The sequence below is a fragment of the Dinoponera quadriceps genome, unplaced genomic scaffold (genome assembly GCF_001313825.1).
Source record: "Dinoponera quadriceps isolate SergipeBrazil2010 unplaced genomic scaffold, ASM131382v1 scaffold402, whole genome shotgun sequence".
Taxonomy (NCBI): Eukaryota; Metazoa; Arthropoda; class Insecta; order Hymenoptera; family Formicidae; genus Dinoponera; species Dinoponera quadriceps.
In genome coordinates this window covers 3,658-13,251 of record NW_014554497.1, presented here as the reverse complement: position 1 = coordinate 13,251, position 9,594 = coordinate 3,658, and positions in this window count along the sequence as shown.

Here is a 9,594-nt window from a genome sequence, read left to right as displayed (position 1 = left end):
CTTTTGAATTTTTCCCATTGCATGTAGACGTTTGGAAACAGCCATCGGAGTAACATTTAATGCTGCAGACAATTCTTGGAGCGTTTGAGTAGAGTTTTCGTCCAATAATGCCTGCAAATCGGTGTCTTCAAACTTTTTCGGTTGGCCTGAGCGTTCTTTATCATTGACATCAAAATCACCAATCTTAAATCGCTGAAACCATACTTGGCATGTTCTTTCCGATGAAGCATAATTGCCATAAGCTTCGAAAAGCAATTTATGAGCTGCAGCTGCAGTTTTTTTCAAGTCAAAGTAATGAAGCAGCACATGTCGAAAAAACAACTTATCGCGTTCCATATTTAAAAAAAGAAAAAATAGCACTGCTCGCTTAAATGAATCTCTTCGCACTGAATTTTATTGACAAATTTCTAACCTCTAAAATGCAGCCAGTTTCAGATGTCAAAATAAATTACACCTACAACTAACGTCATCTAACTGTGAGCCGCAGGAACTAAGTTTACCACCTAATACACATAATATACTACTGTGATCAAAATGTATCCGAACTTCATTTTTAAAAATCGAAATAACAATTCAATCATCAAAATTCTTATAGTATCCTTCAAAGTAGTCCCCTTGCTTGCAGCGTATATATGCCAGCGTTTGATCCAGTCCTGAAAACATCGCTCATACGCGGCAGACGTTATGGCCTTCAGTTCATGCGAAGCGATTTTTCTTTGATGTCCACAATCGATTCGAAACGCTGTCGGGGAAAGGTTTTTTTCAATTGAAAGAACAGGAGAAAGTCACAGGGAGCCATGTCTGGTGAATACGGTGCTTGCGAAGCGACATTCGTTGAGCTTTTGTCAGAAATTCACGCACAAGTGTCGAGGCATACGATGGTGTGTAGTCGTGATGCAAAATCCACGAGTTGATTTCCCATAATTTCGGCCGGTTCTTACAGATTGCTTCGCGTAAACGCCTTATGACGGAAAGGTAGTATTCTCTATTGACTTTTTGACCAGTTGGAAGGAATTCCTGGTAAACAATACAGCGATGATCGAGGAAAACTGTAAGCATGACCTTAATTTTCACTGCAAATGGCGAGCTCCACCATTTAAGCTGAAACCAATCAAACGTACTTGTTTTCGATAAACAATTATCGCCATAATCTTTTTGCAATATTTTTAATGCGTTTGTAAACAAAATTTCGTTTGCAATATAAAATTTCAAACGAATTCTTCGCTCCATATTTTTCGACATCGTAAAAATCGCCGCGCACAAAAATCTTCATTGACATAAACAACTGCCATTTTCAAGCGGCTTGAAGAAACGTCATGATTTTTTCACCAAATGTGAAGGACATGTGTACCAACTAAAGAAAGCAGAAGCATTTGATTTACAGTTTCCCTACAATTAAAAAAAAATTAAGTTTGGATACTTTTTGATTATAGTAGTATCCCATGCTGATGATAACAGCATGATAACGTTATATCGCCAGAAAACTGACCACGATATTTCGAGATACAGATAAGCGATGTAAATTTGGAGAAATTAACTGTAAAATAGATCAATGGACGAAAAATGCGATAAAAGCGTTGTGCCAGTACCATACCACTGTTATATGATTATCTATTAAATTTATTTTTTAATTAATCATATAAAGGGGGCAGATATGCTAAAAGTCGAATCTATTTTCTGATATATCATTAAATATATTAATATATAATTATTTATATATTAATAAAAAAGATAATTCCTGTATAAGCATTAGTGGTGTAATTATCAAATAAGAATTTATATATATATAGGTTCTTATTTATAATTATTATTTATATTAAATTTTGATTATTTATGGGATGTGTAAATAATTTATAAGTAAAGAAAAAAATAGAATGATTCAATTAACACGTTGAGCGCGGCGCTGATTCAATTAACACGTTGAGCGCGGCGCCGATTTTGCTATCCTTTCCGCTTAGGCGGCAGCGAGCGAGCACTTGATGCGCTCAAGAGGTTTTTGGGATAGAGAGTATGAACAGAAGATTACTTTGTTTCACTTTACTGTGGGATGGTGCAGCATAAGTATACAAATTATAAACAGAAGATAATGGGAAGGGAAACGGCAAGAAGGTGACCTCCAAGAGACGATCAATCTTAATGTAATATATGCAAATCTCATCCACACCTTTGCTTGAAATGTTTTAATAAACTCCAGTAAAATTATAACATTAATTTTTTAACCCTTGACAATGCCGGTTTCACGTACCAATGTCGCCCAAACGAAAAATCCACTGTCAGTCCCCAGGAAACGAAGCCGCCTGAACGAAAAGTCACTGTCAGTCCCGAGGAACTGACGTCGCACTCAACGTGTTAATTCACCATTAAAAGTAGCAAACTTATTCGTTTATAAGATCTTATAATTAAATAAATCAATTAATACATTAAAAAATAATATATATATATATATATATTGTCACGTCTTGGACGGTCCGCGACATGCGTAGCGGGAGCGGCTCCGCCACGCTTAGCAGCTAATTAAGCTGAGAGGGAAGGTGGTAAGGTTTTACGCATAGTTCTGAAGTAGAATCGCGGAATAAATAGGATTATTAAGGGAAACAACAACCAAATAAAACTAATATACAATAAAAATAAATATACAATTTATTATTGTTTTGATGAATTTCGATAATTTTCACGTCGATAATTTTTACGTACAACTTTGGTTACGTCGATTCCGTTCAGGTATTTTTGATGTTAAAGATGCACCTCGCACAGGTAGGCCCGTCGTCGAAAATGTCGATAAAATCACAGAAATAATCGACCGGCATGTTAGAAGTCGTAGCATCGCCCAGGACCTAAAGATCGACCATAAAACAGTTTTTAACCATTTGCACAAAGCTGGGTTCAAAAAGAAGCTCAATATTTGGATGCCAAACCAATTAACACAAAGAAACATGATGGATCGAATTTCCATCTGCGAAGCCTTGGCCAAACGGAATGAAATCGACCCATTTCTTAAACGGATGGTGACTGGGGATGAGAAATGGGTCACATACGACAACATTGTGCGGAAACGATCGTGGTCAAAGCGCGGTGAAGCAGCTCAAACGGTGGCCAAACCAGGACTAACGGCCAGGAAGGTTCTGCTGTGCATTTGATGAGACTGGAAAGGAATTATTTATTATGAGTTGCTTCCATATGGCCAAACACTAAATTCGGATTTCTACTGTTAACAACTGGACCGTTTGAAGTTACCGATTGACCAGAAACGGCCAGAATTGGCCAACAGGAGAGTTGTTGTGTTTCATCAGGACAGGCCACACATGTCTATAGTGACTCGCCAGAAATTCCAGGAGCTTGGTTGGGAAGTTTTAATGCATCCACCATATAGTCCGGCACCAAGCGATTACTATGTTTTTCTTGCATTGCAAAACTTCCTTAGTGATAAGAAATTGGCATCAAGAGGAGATTGTGAAAATCGATTACTAGAGTTTTTCGCCAATGGGGACCAAGACTTCTATGAGAGAGGCATTATGAAGCTACCTTTAAAATGGCAACAAATTATAAAATAAAACGGTGCATATTTGACCCAAATCGGACAATCCGAAACATGTTAAATAAAGTCTTGAAGTTTGAGTAAAAACAATGGATTTCTTTTTCCCCAACCTAATATATATATATATATATGAAAAAAAGGAATCCGTACTTCCCGAGGTATCCAGGACGTAACAATAATAAAATATGACTATGAAAAATATTATATAAATATAATAAACTAACACTATTATCTAAGGTATATTTATTCTTAAAATATATTTCTCTTATTCCACACATTAGTATTTTTTAAACTTTTTAAATAAAAATATTTCACTTGGGGATGCCGACCGTGACGATCGCTGGGGGACATGCGGTACCTGCGAGTGTATACTCGAACATGCCCCCAGCGCCAACCCTCCCATCGGGCGACAGAGGGGGCACTACCCCTCTGTCAACACCTCTATAAGAGATTAACCCGCCGCCCGGGATACCCCGCCCTGACAACGATCCTTCCCGGACGTGGCCTGGGGTGGAAGGAGGAGCAATCCCCTCTCTCCCCGCGCAGACGCTGCGTCCGCCCATATACCGCTAAAGCAATAAAGGGGGGAAGAAGAGATTTCCCCCCCTTTTAGTCCCCTTTCCCATTTCTCCTTTCTACAGGGTAAACCTCACCTCCCAGGTTGGTGCTCAGGGGGCGGACGGAGGGGTATCGCCTGGGAGCACGCCCATCCCCGGGTGTCCTTCCCCTCCCCTCCCTCACCCCGTACCGACCCGACGGTCACCGTCCATTACCCCCTTTGGGGGGAGGGGGGTGCGATCGCAGGGTATCGCGCCTCACACCATGTCGAGGCACGCCCCGACGTTCACCATCCCTTCTCAGCGGAGGAAGGTGGGATTTGCCCCACCCTCCTCCTCATCGCCGCCGGCCCTTTAGGCCCGTACTCCGCCCATCTATCTGGCCTTCTCCGCCTCTAGCAGAATGATGCTGCAGAAGGCGGAGAAGGCCACCCATACCGCGGGGTCCCTAATGGCCCCGCTCACCACCGCCGCTACCCCCACATTCAGGCCCATCACCCCGGAGAGGGCACGGCGCTCCACCCCCCAAGCAAGACACTGCTCGAGGGTATGTCGCGCCGTATCCCTCTTCGCCCTACAGTGGTGGCACCCCGTGGTGCCCTCCAGCCCAATGCGACACAGGTACTCGCCGAAACATTCGTGTCCGGTGAGCACCTGCATCGCATGAAAGAAGGGGGCCAGCCTCCTCCCTCCTCCTCCCTACCCACTCCTCCAAGTGGGGGAGAATGGCCTGCATCACCCCCTCCTCCCCTCCGCTGATGCTGCAGCTGTGACTCAAGGCGCATCCGCCACATCGATAGCATAGAGCGATGCGTCTGCCGCCGGACATATCTAATAGCCTCCCCAGAGATGGGAGCCCCACCCCCCCGGAGTCCCCGCATGTGCAGGAAAATCTCATGATGCTTCAGCACCAGGAGCTCCAGTGGGGGAAGGCACGCCAAGAGGGTGGCCACGACATAGGACACGGTCCTATACGCTCGGGTCACCCTCAACACCACGGCCCGATGGGCCTCGCGAAGGTGCTGCGCCACCCCACGCGATTTCTTAGCCCTGCCGGCCCGCACGAGGGCGCCGTACAAGGCCATAGCCTGCACAGCCCCCGTGTAGAGCCGGCGGTACCCCCACGTTCGGTCCCCCAAGGTTAGGCATGAGCCGCCCCAGACTGGCGGCGGCTTTAGCCACCCTGGGGGCCAGCCACTCAAAATGAGGCTCAAAGCTCCATTTCCCGTCAAGACGGAGACCCAAGTACTTAATACTGGGCCTCCCACCTTGACGGGAAAACCCCCCACTATTATATGAGTCTCCAGGTGGCCCCCCCCTCCCCGTCCGCCGTGGAAGAACACGGCCTCGGACTTTTCGGGAGACACCCGGAACCCCATACCCCGGATGGCGTGGACCACTCGGCTATGTCCGCCTCCCCCCACGTGGCCTTTCCGGAGAGCACGAGCGTGTCGTCCGCATAGCAAACGACTACGCTCCCCGGGGGGTGTACCACGCGCGGTATCCTATCAAATACGAGGTTCCACAGATAATGTCCCAAGACCGATCCCTGTGGAACCCCGCACGACACGCCCCTATTATGGGACACCGAATCGCGATCCCTATAAACCATCCCCCTGCTGCAGAAGTATTCTGCGATGGTGGACGCCAGATATTGGGGAACCCGAAAGTACCCCAATGCGTCCACCACGCACCTCCATGGCAGGGAGTTGAAGGCGTTGGCGATGTCTATCAACACCGCCAGCGCCACCCCGCCCTCCTCCACGAGGGCTCCCGCGAGGGAACGCACATGGAGGACAGCGTCCACCGTGGACCGTCCCCCGCGGAAGCCGTATTGCCCCTGGGAAAGGCCTCCCCCCCTTAGCCCATCCATGTACCAGACGAGGCAGTTTACAAGGATGCTCAAAGAGCTTCCTCGCCTTGTCCAGCAGACAGATGGGCCTGAAATCCGAAAGTGTGTCCCGCCCCCTGCCCGGTTTAGAGAGCAGGACTGTGGAACCCTGCACGACCACCCCGGCCACCCCGGACACTTTCCATTTATCGGGGAAATACCCCGCCCCGAGGCAGTCGGTGAAAATCTGCCCCAGGGCGTCCTCAAAATCCCCCGCGGCCTCCCTCCAGGCGGCCCCCGGAATCCCATTCGGGCCGGGGGTCTTCCGTAACCGATACACCTTACAGTCACGAGGACCTTTTCTGCCGTGACCCCCAGTTTGTCGCGCCAAACCGGCGCTCCCCGCCCGAGTTGGGGCGGTAGTTCCTCCTCGGGAGGGAACAGGGCGCCGATGAGCTCCTTAACGAACCGGGAGTCCAGCGCCTCCGTTTGCGGGGCAGTTACGGACGGAGTTTATTAAGTACTGTCCTATATGGGCACCCCCACGGGTTCCTTTCCACGCCCAGATGTAGCTCCCGCCAGCTGAGATATTTCCAGCTTCCTCCGGGCCCGCTTATACCCCTGATAGGCCTCCTTTATACGCGGAGACCTACTCCCGTGCCGTCTGCGGCATCGCGAGAATCGGTGGCGCGCCGCGGTGGCGGCCTATCGCAGGGATGCGATCTCTGCCGTCCACCACGGTACCCCCTTCCGTCCCCTGGGGGCGACCCGGGGCATGGATGACCGACAAGCGTCTAGCACCACGCCCCGGATCCATCTCACCTTTTCCTCCGCGGAGAGGAGTTCTAGAAAGTCCGCCATAGCGATCCCGCCATGACGGCCCGGAACTTGTCTCGGTCGAGCCGAAACACGGCCCATCTCCTTCCCTCTACTGGCCCTGCACACCGATTCCGGTGCACATCCCTGAGGGTACCGGACACGGTCACCTCTAGAGTTAGAGGTGGTCACTTGCGGTTTCCGCGTCCAGCACCCTCCACCCCACCACCAAGCGGGCGGCAGAGGGAGTGGCCCATGTGAGATCCACGATGGACTAGCCCTGCCAGAGCATACAGGTGCTCTGTTTCCCCTTATTGAGGAGGCAGAGCCCCAAGCTCGCCGCCCATTCTTTAATCAAGCTCTCCCTCCGGTCGTCGTGCCGGGAACCCCACGCTCGACACCGAGCGTTAAAGTCCCCGGCCATGACGATCGGGCGGGGGAGCACATTTTAACGACCCCGGCGATCTCGCCCAAAACCCTCTCGGTTTCTGCCAGGGCCATGCTTCGCGATGGTGAGAGGTAAACCCCCACCATCGCCACAAGGCTCCATCTGGCCGCCACGTAGAACTCCCCCGTCTCCAGCACAGAGCACGGAGGAAAGAGAGCACCCGCTCCCCTCCACGTGGCGGCCACCAGACTTTTCCCGTCCCTCGAACGTACCCAGTTCGGGTCGTCCGGGGAAACGCAGTAGGGCTCAGTAATAATTTCCAACTCCCAACCACGCTCCGCCATGCTGTACAAGAATAATTCTTGCGCACGACGGGCATGGTTGAGTTTGGCCTGTAGTAGACGGGGAGTCCTAATTGCCATTGTTAATGTCAACTTCGGCGTCCTCCTCGCCAGCCATTCTCTTCCTCCTTTTTTTCACATGGGCCTCTGCCGCAATTGAAGTGTCCAATTCTCTTTCCGTGCCAGTGAAGGCCTTATGAGGCACCCCCTCCAGCCGTCCCTCCCGTGTCTTGATTCCCGGGTCGGCAACAGCCCGTTCCTCCTCAGGGGAGCTCCTCCTCTTGTTTCCCCTTATTTGAAGGGGAGGAGGCGGTCCAGGGCGCCGGTCTTCCACCCTTTTTGTTGCCGATCACATGCCGCACTGCCCACACGGTGGTCCGCCGGGTGCCCCAGATCGAAGCGGACCGGGCAACACGGCGACAGGTCGTACACTCGCACCACGTGCCTGTCCCCCCCGCACCGATAGCACCGACCACTTATATCAGTCGAGACAGTGCACTGGACGTGCACATGGCCCCCCTGCAGGCATTTAAAGCATTGCAGGGGGCGCTCCTCCAAAAAGTAGACCGCCGCCCACAGCCATCCCACCTTGATCCTGCCGGCCATCGTTACCTTGTTGGCAGCAGCGACCGGGCAGCGGACCCAGAGGGACCCCAATCTTCCCGGGCCCCTCTTAATGGCTCCTACCGCAATGGCAGATCTGCGACAGTCCCCCAACCTAGCCACTGCCGCAGCCAACTCCTCCACCGTGCAGGCCTCATCGAATCCAGCGATCCTTATCTCAGCCTGCTTATAGGGCCGGGTCATCCTCATATCATCCCTACCCTTGAATGCCTCGATGAGGCAGACGGCAAACGCGTCCGCATTGGCCTCACCCCCAGGGCCCGCAATCTTGTAATTAAGGGCCCCGGTAAGGGTCCTTTTAACTCGAAGGCCTTCTATGTCTAAGGAGGCCAGGTTTATCTTAGATCTCGCCTCACGAACCACACTCTCATAAGTCCCCGCTGGGCAGGTAAGGGCAACCGCCTCCGCGGGAACCCACCGCTTCTTTGGGGGCATAGGGGTCAGGGGAAATATTCCCACCTCCGTTACGCCTTACGCCCCCAGCTCCCCCATCCGCAGCAGCCGGAGTCGGGGAAGTGCGCCTACCCTTCCCCAAAACCTCCGACCACTTTGGTGGAGGGGTTCTAGCCCCTACATCCCCCTTTCCCCCTCGCGAGGGAACAGGACGGCGGTCCCTCTTCCACCTCACCGGTCAGCGGGGGCTCTTTGACAATTTTTTTTCTTTTTCTCCGTCCCCCTTCTCCATTATTTTCCTCTTTCAATGCCATTTCAGGTAGCGGCCCCAAGGCCCTTTTTCTCTCTCGCATAACAGGGGCAGGGGGCATGTTTCCCATATTTGCATTCTTTTTCTGCGTCCCAAAGCTCCCCGGAGCTCGGGACGCCATCTGAAGTTCAGCCTTTAAGGCTTTGAGTTTCTCTTCTATGAGGGAGGTCACCCTCTGGAACAGACCCTCCAGGTCTTGTTCCCTTCTAGTATTGACCTCACCTTATCCCCCCACTCCTGTGCGCTGGCTAGCCATCCGGTCCGGGGATGGAGAAATCTTCCACGTCACGCTCCATAAATTTGTAGACAAGCCGCGCGGGGACACTCCAACTACCTTACTCCCCTTTTTGGAGGCCACGTCTCTCTCTTTTAGCAGGTGTAGAAGTATGAAACCGGACTTTTTTTATAAAAATTACACGTCTGTTGTTTGAAAATGATAAAAAATATTTTATTCAAAATAACGTCCATTGCTATTTATACATTTTTCCTTCCTCTCCGGCAGTTTATGAATGTCACGCCAAGAAAACATTTCTTCTTTTAAAGTGGACCAGCTATCGAACCCTTTTCATACATTTTCATACGAATGAAGCGTTGTTCAGCGAGAACGTGTCCCATTGATGTGAATAAATGATAATCGGACGGAGCCAAGTCTGGAGAATAAGCCGCATGCGTTAGTATTTCCCAACTGAACGCCTCGATCGTTTCCCTGACCCGTTTTGCTGTGTGTGATGGGGCATTATCATGGAGCAAAATGACTTTGTGTTGCCTTTTTCCATATTCCGGTCGTTTTTCACGCAAT